The sequence below is a fragment of the Cupressus sempervirens genome, chromosome 3 (assembly GCF_028749045.1).
Source record: "Cupressus sempervirens isolate cs-2001-9-10 chromosome 3, ASM2874904v1, whole genome shotgun sequence".
Taxonomy (NCBI): domain Eukaryota; kingdom Viridiplantae; phylum Streptophyta; class Pinopsida; order Cupressales; family Cupressaceae; genus Cupressus; species Cupressus sempervirens.
In genome coordinates this window covers 1,026,135,184-1,026,147,989 of record NC_143120.1, presented here as the reverse complement: position 1 = coordinate 1,026,147,989, position 12,806 = coordinate 1,026,135,184, and positions in this window count along the sequence as shown.

Genomic DNA, 12,806 nt, shown 5'->3' with positions numbered 1-12,806 from the left:
TGTTCTTAATTCTTTTTTTGAGAGGGGGCCACCATGGATGAATGTAAGTGAACCAAGAGTGTAGATTATAGATGGTGGAATAGCTTGGATAGATGGTAAGATGGAAGGATGGAGTGGAGGAGATGGTAGGATAGGATCTTGATTTAGCTGATGGGATGAAAAGATATTCTGTAGTAGAGGAGGTATGGATTGAGGTTTTGGAGATGGAGGGGATGGTGACTGCACTATGGATGGAAGACATGGTATGATGATATCTTTGTTTATGCTTTGGGGGATGTCAACATACTTTTAGGTAGGATCTTGATAGGATTGGATTGGAGTGGATGGTATCATAGGAGGTGAAGGGATGGATTCTTCAAAGGCAGTGGATGGATAGATGGGAGATTCAGTAGTGGAGATGGGTGAGTAGAAGATGGATGCATAAGGGTCACTATGAGAGATTTGGAAAATTCTTGGAGGTGATGTGGATAGGATTTGGAGGGATTTGACAGGTGGTGGGATTTGATGCTTGCGGGAAGTGGAAGATTTTTAAGAAATTTGATGGATGGTATGGGGATGATAGCTATGGGAGATGGAGGTGATATTATAGATGGGGAAGCTTCATCACTGACTACTTCACATGGTTGGATTAGATGACATGGCTTATTGACTGTTGGAGGAAACTTTTCTTGTATTTCCTCTAGGAGATTCCTAGGAGACTCGTGTGTCGGAGGTGGAGGTGGTAGATTGATAGGAATAACTGGTGTGATGGGGGTGGCAGATTGGAAGCTTGGTTGATTGGGTGATGGAGGAGAAGCTAGGATATGAGATGGCATGACTAGATAGTTTGGAGGAATGCTTAGATTTTGGGGGATGGTTGGCAGAAGGCATGTAAGGCTCTCAAGATACCTGTCATAGTTAACAAGATTTTCATCATTATTTGAATAGGATGTAGCAGGAGAAAGGACAATGCGACCAAACTCATCATGATAGGGTTGGGATTTCATGTTTTGATGATAAGTTGGATGGGGATGGGGTCTTGCATATGGATGAACACAGAAGCTCATTGTCAGATTTGGATTAAGCATAGATTTTGGATTGGCTGATGAAAGATTTCCTAGGGATTCAAAGCTGCATGACAGACCTAAGGAGGATTGACTAGAGATTTTTGTCTTTCCTGTGGATGGAAGACTTCAAGGGATGCTGTAAAAAAGTCAGAGTTTTGCTTTCATATGTGCAGGATTGGTTGCTTTTGGTGTCAACTTGAGGATATACAAATGATCCTATGGGCATGACACAAGATTGACCACTTGTGGATCTCAACCTTTAGCTTAAGGTGATGAGGGATGACAAGTGATAAGGCTAGATTACCCTAGGCAAAGCTTTGTCAAAGGGATAACCTTGGGGAGATTGAGGGATTTGGATAGATTGATAGGATAGAAAACTCTGGCAGAGTAACAAAAATTCCTTAAAGGCTTGGGTGATTTTGGATTGGGTTGCTAGCTAGCTAGGGTGATGATTTGGATGGACTTTGGATTTGGGATTGTTCTAAAGAAAATAACTAGATAGATTTAGTTGTGGTGGGGGAGCTTGGATGATTTTTGATGAGGCAGTGACTACGCTAAGTATGCCTTGAGCTGAGAGATTTTTTCTTTTCTGGGATTTTGACCAAAGTTGGCAAACATTCATTCAAAAGCTATGAACAAACAAGTAGACAAAAGTTTGGATCAAGCACATCAAACATAGCAACATCCTAGGAAGCTTTCTACAAGGATGAAATTTGGTTTAGCTAGGGAGTGTATATGAGCAATGTTAGTATGCTAATAGAAACCAAATTTAAATAAAGCTTCTACAAACTAAACAAAATTCATAAACTTCAAGATATACTAAGATGAACTCTCAATTGATAATATGAGTCATTAATGGACTCTCTCAATGAGAAGCTCTCTTGTTGAGTGGCTTTTTCTAAATAGATAGGATGTATGCTCAAGCTTCTGCTTCAAAAGGGCTTCAAATGGAGTTGGAATTTGGGTGTGAGTGTATGGTTTTGATGTAAAATGGCTTCTTAAAATGGCATTATGACTTTACTTCAAGGATTGTGTTATTTTGAAAAGGGGAAGGATCCAATTTATAGGCAAGAGGCTTGAGGGATTGAGGGCTAAGATGTAAGGATGGGAAAAAGCTCATGGAGGGCTCAGATTGCATGAGAGGAGAGCACATGGATTGTGCTTCTTTATAGCCAATCAAGGAGTGACACATGTCACAGGTTGAGAGGATGGAGGAAAGGGAAAGGATGAGTCAAAAAAGGAGGCTCAAGGAATAAAATCTTCATAAAGATCCTCATAATGGCTTGTAAGAGCAATAAAAGGGCTTGGAAGAGTCATTTATGGCCTAGTGGGCTTCATAAAGTTTATGGTTGACATATTTTGAGGGAGATGAGAGAAATTTTGACTTGGGCTTGATTAGGAAGGTTTTAAGCTTGCTTAGGCTTGTGCAAATGATGAGAGGATGGATTAGAATGGTTTAGGATTAGCTTAGGGATAGGCAAGTGGATGGCATTTAATGAGGGTGGGTGAAGGAGGAGATATTTGTTAACTTTGGCTTGGGTTAGTAAGTCTTAACCCATGTTTAGAGAATATGACAAGGTTAGGAGGGGATTAGGATTAGGTTTAAAGACATCTTCTAAAAGAGTCTAGACTTTGGATGAGGATAAAGACTTTCTAGAATAGTCTAGAATTTCCTAGGATGAGGATGAAGACTTTCTAGAAGAGTCTAGAACTTCTTAGGATGAGGATAAATTAGATTTTTAGAAAATAAATAAAGTTTTATTTATTTCAAGGGTTTGGTTTGAGGAGATATTTATTAAAACCTTTTTTTTTTTTTTTTAATAAACATGAGGATTAATATTTAATCTTAATTAAATATTTTGAGTTCGGATTAGTGGTAGGAAATGATGGGATTAGCCTTTAATCAAAATTAAAGAAGGATTAGAAGATTTTGGAAGAGGTTAGTGGTCTTAAGGAAATTGGCCAAGTTTTTGGCAAAAGATAATTTTTTTAATTTATTTTGGGTTTTTTGGTCAATTTATTAATTAAATAATTAATAAGTAAGAAAATAATGTTTAAATAAGATTTAAACATTTTTTGGGAGGGATTCCTTAATTAAATATTTTTAATTAAGATAAAGGGATTTAATGGCATAAAAATAAATAAATAAATTAAATAATTAATTAATTAATAAATGATGATGTCATCAGGAATTTTTCAGAAAATAAAAATACTTTATTTTCTAAAGGTTTTTAGGTGTCTACAGGGAGTCCTCGATATATGCAAGGTATGTGAGGCCCAAATCCATAGATAAAACAAAAAAGATGTCACATAGCTGAGAGGGGCAGTAACCCACTTCTCCTCTTTCACTTCTCAAGGGTATAAAGTTCTTTGAGGCTTAGCTTGAGTGACAAAATTTTGATCCCAAGAGAGGTGTCTTTGGATTCACCTCTCGATCTTTATACTTTGCTGAAATGCTAGAGTTAAGGTCGTCCCAAGGGGTGATGAAATACCTGAGCATGCCTCCTAAAACTTAAACAAGATTTTGGATCCTAATCTTATGCACCCAAGATGGCCTCGAAAGATGACAAGAGGAGAGAAGACTTGGATGATCTTGGGCTAAAAGATAGAGTTCTTTTACAACTAACACTTAAGTTTTCTGATCTAATTTTTTTGAAAACACACATGATTAAGATGCAAAGGTTCAATTCCAATTTGAAATGCACCAACAAAAGAGAAGTGATCAAAGAATGAATACACAAAGGAGAGTTATGTTCAACAAGAAAGTAAACCCGCGCGCTCAGAGGCCCTCTATGTCAAGCATCGATTAATTTCCTTTAAGGCATTCAAGAGTTGGTGTTTGTTCATTTTAAGGCCAAAACAAAGATATTTGTAAAGCTCAATTTCAAGCACACACTTGGAGGCCCTCCACATCAAGATTTGTTCAATTTTTATACCCAAATGAAGTGTTAGCGAGACTAATGTGCATTCAAGAAATTTTCTATCTTAGAAAAACTAATAAAAACTCAAGTGAGTGGAGTTTGATTTTTGTGGAGCATTTAACACCTTCTTAGGTAGACCCATCCCCATATATGGCGCTGATATTGCAACCAATGGTTAAAATGATGGGTGATTAAAGAGGGTGAGTCCAACAACAAACTCACTCAAAGTGTCTTTATTTGTTTTTATAACTTAGAAAGTTTCTAAAATGTGGATTCTTTTTATGCCCCAAAAGATGAAGTGTGATGTATGATAATGATTATTTGATCTGTGGCATTCAAGATTGGATTTGTTATGTACTCCAATGGAAAAAAAATAAAACTTGATTTTAATCCATGGCACTCAAGAGTGATTTTAGCAACATGCATTCAAAGACGAGTGTTTAAACATTCAAGTTCTTTCTTTCTAGCATTCAAGATTGAGATTTTGTGTGTTGTTTTAAGAACTTTGAAGTGCTTTGTTTTAACCTTAGATCATTCCAGATTGAGTTTGTTTGAACTGAAATTCAAAGAAGAAGGAATAGGGATGCTTTTCTTTCCAATTTAGATCATTCAAGATTGTTTTTGACTCAAAAAAAATGACTCTTTGGACTTTGGTTTTCATTCAAGATTTTGTGTTCTAGTTTGCATGTTTTAAGCCCAAAAATGATATTCCTATATTGTTTTGATGCATGAAAAATTTAGAAACATTTAAGATTTTGCAACAAGACATTTTTTTGGAACAAATAGCAAAGCTTTTAGGACAATTTTGGCAACCATTTAGGACTCTTAGTTTTCATGAGATTTTAAGAGAACTTTAAAATATTTGCAAATGAAGTTCATTTTATCCTTTATTGATGCTTTGAGTTTGATTTAGAATTTTGTGTGCACTTAGTGTTGATTTTGAACCTTTTGAAATGGAAACTTGAAGTTCTTTTTAAGTTTCCAAAAATGAAGTGTTCCTAACTTTGCATGAATGCATCTAAAACCTTGATGTTGCAAGGATGAAAATGATTGGATTGATTTAGTTTCACTTGTTAAAATATTTTTGTTTTTTTTTTACAAATTTTTAGTTTTTAATGGATTTAAGTATGATTTGGGGGTTCATTTTAAGCACTAAAACAAGGTGTGTATGATTTTGCTTCCTTAAAAAAAAAAGAAAAAAGAATGGCCAAGATCCCACAAGAAGAAGAAGAAGAAGTAGACGGAATAGAAGAAGAATATAGACAAGAAGAGGAAGAAGAATTCCAAGTGCTCCGTCCACCTATAAGCTTGAAAAATCTGAAAACACTCTAAATCCCATCAGAATGTTTGCAAAGAACTCTTGCTTCATCGTCGTCTTGCTTCCTTGGACCTGCAAAACCTAATTAAATGCCCCTGCCAATCATCAAAATAAGAAAATTAGCCAAAGTTAGTACAAAACACGCAATTTTGACTACAAATGATAACAAGCATGACCCATGCAGGGTCCCACTAGGCGTGCCATAATGTTTACGAGGATTAGTAATGCACAGACCACTAAATATCAAATCAAAAGTATTCACAAAACTAAATAAACGTAACTTCAAGATAGACTAAGATGAGCTCTCAATTGAAAATATGAGCCATTAATGGGTTCTCTCAATGAGAAGCTCTCTTGTTGAGTAGTTTTGTCTAATTAGATAGGATGTATGCTCGATTCTCCAAAGGCTTCAATGGTGTTCTTAATGGATTTTGGCTTGGGTGAATGGATTTGATGTAAAATGGCATTATACCTTTACTTCATGATCAAAATGGCATTACTTTGTTACTATGGGTGATTATGTTAAAATGGCTTGGGAGAGGATTCCTTAAATAGGCAAAGGGCATGAGGGATCAAGGGCTAGGATGCAAGGATGGGAGAAAGCTTATGGAAGGTTTAGATTGAATGAGAGGAGAGCACATGGATTGTGGTTCCTTACAGCCAATCATGGAGTGACACATGTCACAGGGTCATTGGTTAGAGCAAGAGGGGTTGAGGGGTCAACAAAGGAGGCTTAAAGCTCATAAAGACCACTCATAATGTCTTGTAAGATCAATGAATGGGCTTGTAAGAGTCATTTATGGCTTTGTGGGCTTCATAAAGTTTTATGGTTAAGATATTTGTGAGAGAGTTGAGATATTTTACTTGGGTTGGATTAAGAAAGTCTTAAGCTTGACTTAGGAATGTGCAAATGATTAAGGCTTGGGTTAAGATTAGATTAGGCTTGTTAGAGATGGGGAAGTGGATGGCATTTAATGAGGGTGGGTGAAGGAGGAGATATTTTTTGGCTTTGGCTTGGGTTAGCAAGTCTTAACCCATGTTTAGGGAATGTGACAAGGTTGGGGGGGATTAGGATTAGGGTCAAAGATAAAGATTGAAATCTTCTAGAGGAGTCTAGGCTTTGGATGAGGATGAAGACTTTCTAGAAGAGTCTAGAACTTCCTACGATGAGGATAAATAAGGTTTTTAGAAACTAAATAAAGTTTTATTTATTTCAAGGGTTTGGGTTGAGGAGATATTTATTAAAATATTTTTAATAAACATGAGGATTAATATTTAATCTTAATTAAATATTTTGAGTTGGGATTAGGGGTAGGAAATCATGGGATTAGCCTTTAATCAAAATTAAAGAAGGATTAGAAGAGTTTGGAAGAGGTTAGTGGTCTTAAGGAAATTGGCCATGTTTTGGGCAAAAGATAAATAAATTATTTATTTTGGGATTTTTGGTCAATTTATTAATTAAATAATTAAAAAATAAGGAAATAATGTTTAAATAAGATTTAAACATTTTTTAGAGGGATTCCTTAATTAAATATTTTTAATTAAGATAAAGGGATTTAATGGCATAAAAGTAAATTAATTAATTAATGATGATATCATCAGGGACTTTTTAAGAAAATAAAAATACTTTATTTTCTAAAGGATTTTTTAGGTGTCTACAAAAACATCAAAATCCTTCCAAATTAATGTATTCTCAAATACTTGTAGAGGAAAAACATCCTAAAGTTTACACTAAGAAACTGGACCGAACAGACATAGTAAAGACTAAAACTATACAATAATTCAGACCCCTTTCCCTAGCCCTAGAATCTCACTTATATAATGAGAGATGAAACAAGATTAGGGCTTAGAGAACTAATAGCTATCCTTTAGACAAAAGATATTTACAATTTTTACTATCATAAAAGACAAAAATTTATGCAATAGAAGAAACTTTATATCATAATATTCTTTGTGGTGGGACTATCTCCATTACACTTTCAAAATTCTACAACTACCATGATTGGTTCCTTAACTACTTTGAATTCTTGGAGTATGTAGCCATTAGGTTTTCCAATGATGTATCTAACTCTGATCTCTACAAGGTCACTTCAACTTGAGGCTCTACACTTTTATCATCATGAACTGTTAAAAAAAATTAATTATGGATCATGGGTTGCCAAACTAGCAATTGGGACAACCATACTTTTCACTTGGGATGGTTGTTCTCCTTTGTCTTCTTGTGCATGCATTGATGTGTCATCTATTTGGTCCTAGTTAGGGTCCACATCCCCTCCTTCTATTTCCATTTTTTTTGAATGAATAAAATCATGAACCCATTTGTTGAAGATTGTATCATCAGGCCAATCAAAGTTCAATTTTTCTCATTTCTTTTTAACAATCCAATCCCCTAATTCATTTATTTCAAAAAATTCCGTTCTAAGGGAATTGTAAAATAGTTGCACTTTGACAAATTCTTTATTTGTCCTTGCCCATAGCACATATCCTTCTTCATTACTAACATCATTTATTCTTTTGCACAATAAATCATTTAATTCTTTTCTCCACTCCTTTTTCTCTTTTATCATGTCAATATTTGTGAGTGCCTAGGGAAAGAGATCAAATTTATCACCTAGATATTTTGAAAAACAAATTATTATTCCTTTTTTCACTTCTTCCTTCTTATTTTCAAAATTAGATAGATTGCTAGTTATGTCAAAAGTCTTTTTTATCTATTCATTGAATAATTTAATAACTAAAATGCATAAATGGGTATATCCTTTTCTCTTCAATCCCATTTATTTATTATAGGTTTCAAAACCTCCTTAGCATCTTTAATTTCTCTCCACATATCCATTATACTCACTAATTGTTCTTAGAATGTTGGCCAATCAATCTTATCCACTAGATATAGTATTTATTTTCTAAGTTTCTCTCTATATTGATAAGCCAATACAACGTACAAGGCCCTTAGCCCATCCTTTTCTTCCTCCAACTCCTCAACAGTACAAAATTTTGGCCTTTGTGGAGTATCAGGGATCTCAATGAAGGGAGTAGATAAGTGATATATGGCCTAGTGGGTTGTCCCATCACTTTATTCTCAAGTTCAATTCTTCTTTGAACTTATTTATTGTATACACCTAAAAGTTTCTCATATCTATCCTACAAATCTAACCTTTCTCTTGGGTCTCTTTCAATAGTGGGTAGAGTAAAATGGGCTATTCCAACACCTAAATATACATCTTCTACATTCATAGTTTCTTCTACTCTCTTCACAATCAAGTTGCCTATTAATCTAGTATCATTAGACTATGAAGAGCCAGCCTTAGATTCTTTCCTTAGTGACAAAATAACTAATGTAGCCTAGTCCTCACTAAATTTGGCACCTTTTATTTCTTTCTTCCCTTAGTCCTCTAAACTCATCTTTTTTGAAAGAGAATTGAAAACTAAAGCATCTACTATATCCCTATTAGATAACAATAGAACACTAGATGCTTTTACCATTTGTCTCCCCTCTTTAGGGGTAATGCTTTTGAATTCTCTCATCATTTCTTCCTTTACCTAATTTTTTACATTTGTATCCTCCATTGCTAGATACTTTGCTTTCAACTTATTACATCTTTCTTCAAATTTTCCAATGTTTTCTCTCTAGGAAAACTAGTAGAAGGCTCTAGTATTAACAAAATTGTCATTAGATATGAAATCATGACTAGCCTCATCAATTATAGGATCCAAATCCTTTCCTCTACAATCTACCACTGTTAACTCTAAGCTTGGCATTGGATGCTCCTATAGATTTCCTTGTTCTAATTCAACATGTGTAATGAATATTCCCCCTTGGGACCCTAATGGTTCTATCTGCTCCTTGATGAGCTATTCATCTACTATGTTCAATGGGGAATATGTAGGTGAACATTCCTCAATGGGAGCTATATGTTCCCTTATTATTTTCTACCTCTTGGGTGAGGTCTCATTAGGTCTTTCTTCCAGGACAATGCTAGTTGACCCTACTATCTATTTCCCTTTATAAATAGTGGCCTTTTTATTCTAAATCATATTATAGCCAGGTCTCTTATAGACAACCAAATACCATGTTCTTGCTGTAGGAGTAAATGTCAATCTCCTCAATACCCTTTCTATAATTTTTAGGAAAAGAATTGTTTCTTTTCATTCATAGTCTCCATGATTTTACGAAAAGTAATCATGATTTTATTGATTCTATCTACCTCTCTTTTTGCATCATCTAGAGGCTTATAATCTTTATCAAAACAATGAATAAATTCTAGAACTCTAGAAAAATCTCTCCATTTTTCTATCTTAACCTCTTGCTCTTCCAAAGAGAACTCATTCCTTATTATATCCTTTGGGAAATAAGGTTCATGTTTTTTGTGACCAACTTTAGCCCTTAATCTGAAGATATTAAAAAATCCCTCAGAATCACAAAAATGAGGATGAGACACAACCATATTATAATAATCCAAAAATTTATACAAAAACAACCATCCACCTTTCATGATTATGAAATGGTGGGCTATAGTACAAGTGGGGAAAATTGAACCTCCATTTCTTCTAACTAGATATGTTTCCTCCAATCGTCCAAGCTGCCACAATATCTTAGCCATCCCTACTTTCAAAGGCACCTAGCAGGGTAGTACATGGGGAGTCCCTTGGAAACCATAAAGCTTAAAAACCATTAAAATAGGGTATGGTATGATATCTATTGATTTTAGATTGGTTTTGACAATTGAGTATCAACACACTTAAGCTTTTTACTAAGTTCATGTTGAGCTAGTAACATACATCAAGTATAATGTGTATAGCTGCTAAGTTGTAATGAGCATCGTGTCACTCAGGGGTTGCAACAATCAAGTGTCAAGAAAATTAATAGAGTCAAGAAAGTTTCAAGTGCCTAGTGAACAATAGATATCGAGCAAGTTCAAGTGTCAAGCCAAATAGAATTATAGTATGTGTCGAGCATTAGTATTAACAAGTGTTGAGTAACACAGAATGGACCTAGTTGAAACAACTATGTAAACCATTTTTGAGCTGACATATGGATAGATCTCAAAGCTTTAAAGATAAGATCAAATATATTTGGATTCCCTATGTGATCAACATGCAACCAATCAAAAAAATAGAAGGCAGCGAGCAAGAAAAATGAATGAATCTCAATTGTAGATTCATACCTAACCCTAAGCCAGTAAAGTCTTTTTAAAGGGATATCAAGCCCAATAATTTTTTGTGTGAGAGAGAGCATTAAAAAATGCATGTGAGGAGGTGATACTAGTGAAGATTTGAAGGAAGTGAAAGGGGCGAATTGATTAGTATACATTCAAGGTGACTTAGAAGGAAAGAATTGCAGAATTAGTTATTAGAATAGAGCATCAAGGATACAACAATTTCATATTAGATCATAAAGGATCAAGAAGGACTGAATTGAGATATAAAATCAGCAATACCAAATTGTAAGTGTATTAGATCAAACATTGTACTATACTTTCTAACAACTATATTAGTAGGATGAAATCCTTTGTATTAAGGTTGAGTTAATAGTCATTGTAAAATCCTTTAATAGGGTGACATTCCAAGTGATTTTTCTAAAGTCCTTTAGCTAGGCACACGTTTAATAGGGTGTTAAAATTCTTTAACAAGGTGGGATCTAACAATCCTTTGTAAGCCTTTAATAGGGCAGACCTTTCACAAGGCAGATCATGAGAATGGTCAAATTATGTAACCTTAATAAGTGAACCTTATTATTGCAGTAGTGAAAAATTATGGGTGTCATCCCCGCCCTAGCTTTACCTTCTCATTGGAGGTTTCTAGGTAATCATATCTAGTGTCAAGTGTTTATGTGGATACATTTACTTCACATGTTATTTCAATATGTTTATACATGCATTGTTTTGATACATTCCCCATTTGTATTTCCAACAATCGGTATCAGATTTTAGTTCTCATTAGGAGATGCCTTACAACTTGGAGAAAAGATCTTAAGATGTAAGTTTAAAAGTTGGGAAATACAACTAAATCAAGAGATTGAGATACATCTCTTACTGCAACAACTAAATGAAGCTAGAGATGCCTTGAGAAGTTTGTTGAAGAGAAGGAAAGAGATTACTAAAGCAGAAAGTGATACACAATACAAGGAAATTGGCACCATTAAGTTATTGTAGATGGTAACTCTTATGAATTTGATGTAGCAATTTCAAATCTCATGGACAAGAAGAGAACACAAGCTGAGGAGATCAAAAATCTCAAGTTAGAACAAGAATCACAAGCAATACTGCTATGTGAGGTGATTGAGCAAAATAAGAAAGCTATAAAAGACAAGGCCATGATTGAAGAATACAAAAGAATTTTGGCAAATAGATTGGAAGAAAAATCAATAGAGCTATCTAGGATCTCAAACATGCAATTGGACTCCCTAAGCCAAATGATGAATGCCCATCATGAGTTGAATGTCAAGGACATTGAGATAACTACATTGAAGTTGCAGAATGAGAAATTGTAGAATGACCTAAAAAGAGAGAAGGGATTTGCTAAAAGCTTCAACAAGCCAAATGAATCCATCAAGTACTTTGAGAAACTACTAAAATACCCTAGATCTAGTAAAGACACATCAAGATTAGGCTACACAAGCACTAAAGAAGGAGAATCATCCAAAGTTGCATAGGAAAGAAATAATAAAGGTAAGAATTCTAATCCTAATTGTAATCATTGTGGAAAAAAAGGACACATAGGTAATGTTTAGAGGAGCAAGAATTCTTGTCAAAATACTAAGCCTAAGAACATGACCCATTGCCACAAGTGCAACAAACAAGGTTATCAAGCACATGAATGCAAAACCAAAACCATGCATGTACCAAAATTTGAAAGACACTGCTACAATTATCAGAAGCTTGGACACAAAGCCTTTGAATGTAGATCCAAGTCTGCATAGTCATCAAACAAGTCAACAAAAGGAAGGAGCTATGAAAACTCCTATAATTGGGATTACAATACAAGACATAGTTGTCATTATTGTCAAGAGTATGTAAACATCCCTAAGAATTGCATAAGATTAGATACAATAGAATGTTGAGTCAAACTACATGCTTTAGTTGTTTAAAGATTGGTCATATTAGGAAGCACTGCTTAACAAAGACAAAGGAACCTAACTCAAAGTTCAATAAAGGAAAAGGCAAGGTAGATGTTGAGCACATCAAAGGAGAGATGAAAAAACATGGAAGAAGAAAGATGGATGCAACACATCAAATGAAGGGATCACTTCACTTGAAAGGTCAAGTGATCACATCTCATCAAACTAAGCAAAAAGAAGTATGTGGGACTGATATTTAAATGCCTCATCATACATCACTTCCAAGATAAGTTGGTACTAAAAAGGTTAAACTAGCATGAATAAGGATGCAAGTCAACAAGGAAGAACCAAGGTCAAACTTTAAGTTTTCATCTTATTGTCAAGTGTGAAAATCCTCTTCAATTCTCAAGTAAAATTTGAGTGTGTTCTGAGTTGTCAGCCAAAGCCAATTGAAGCTGAGTCAA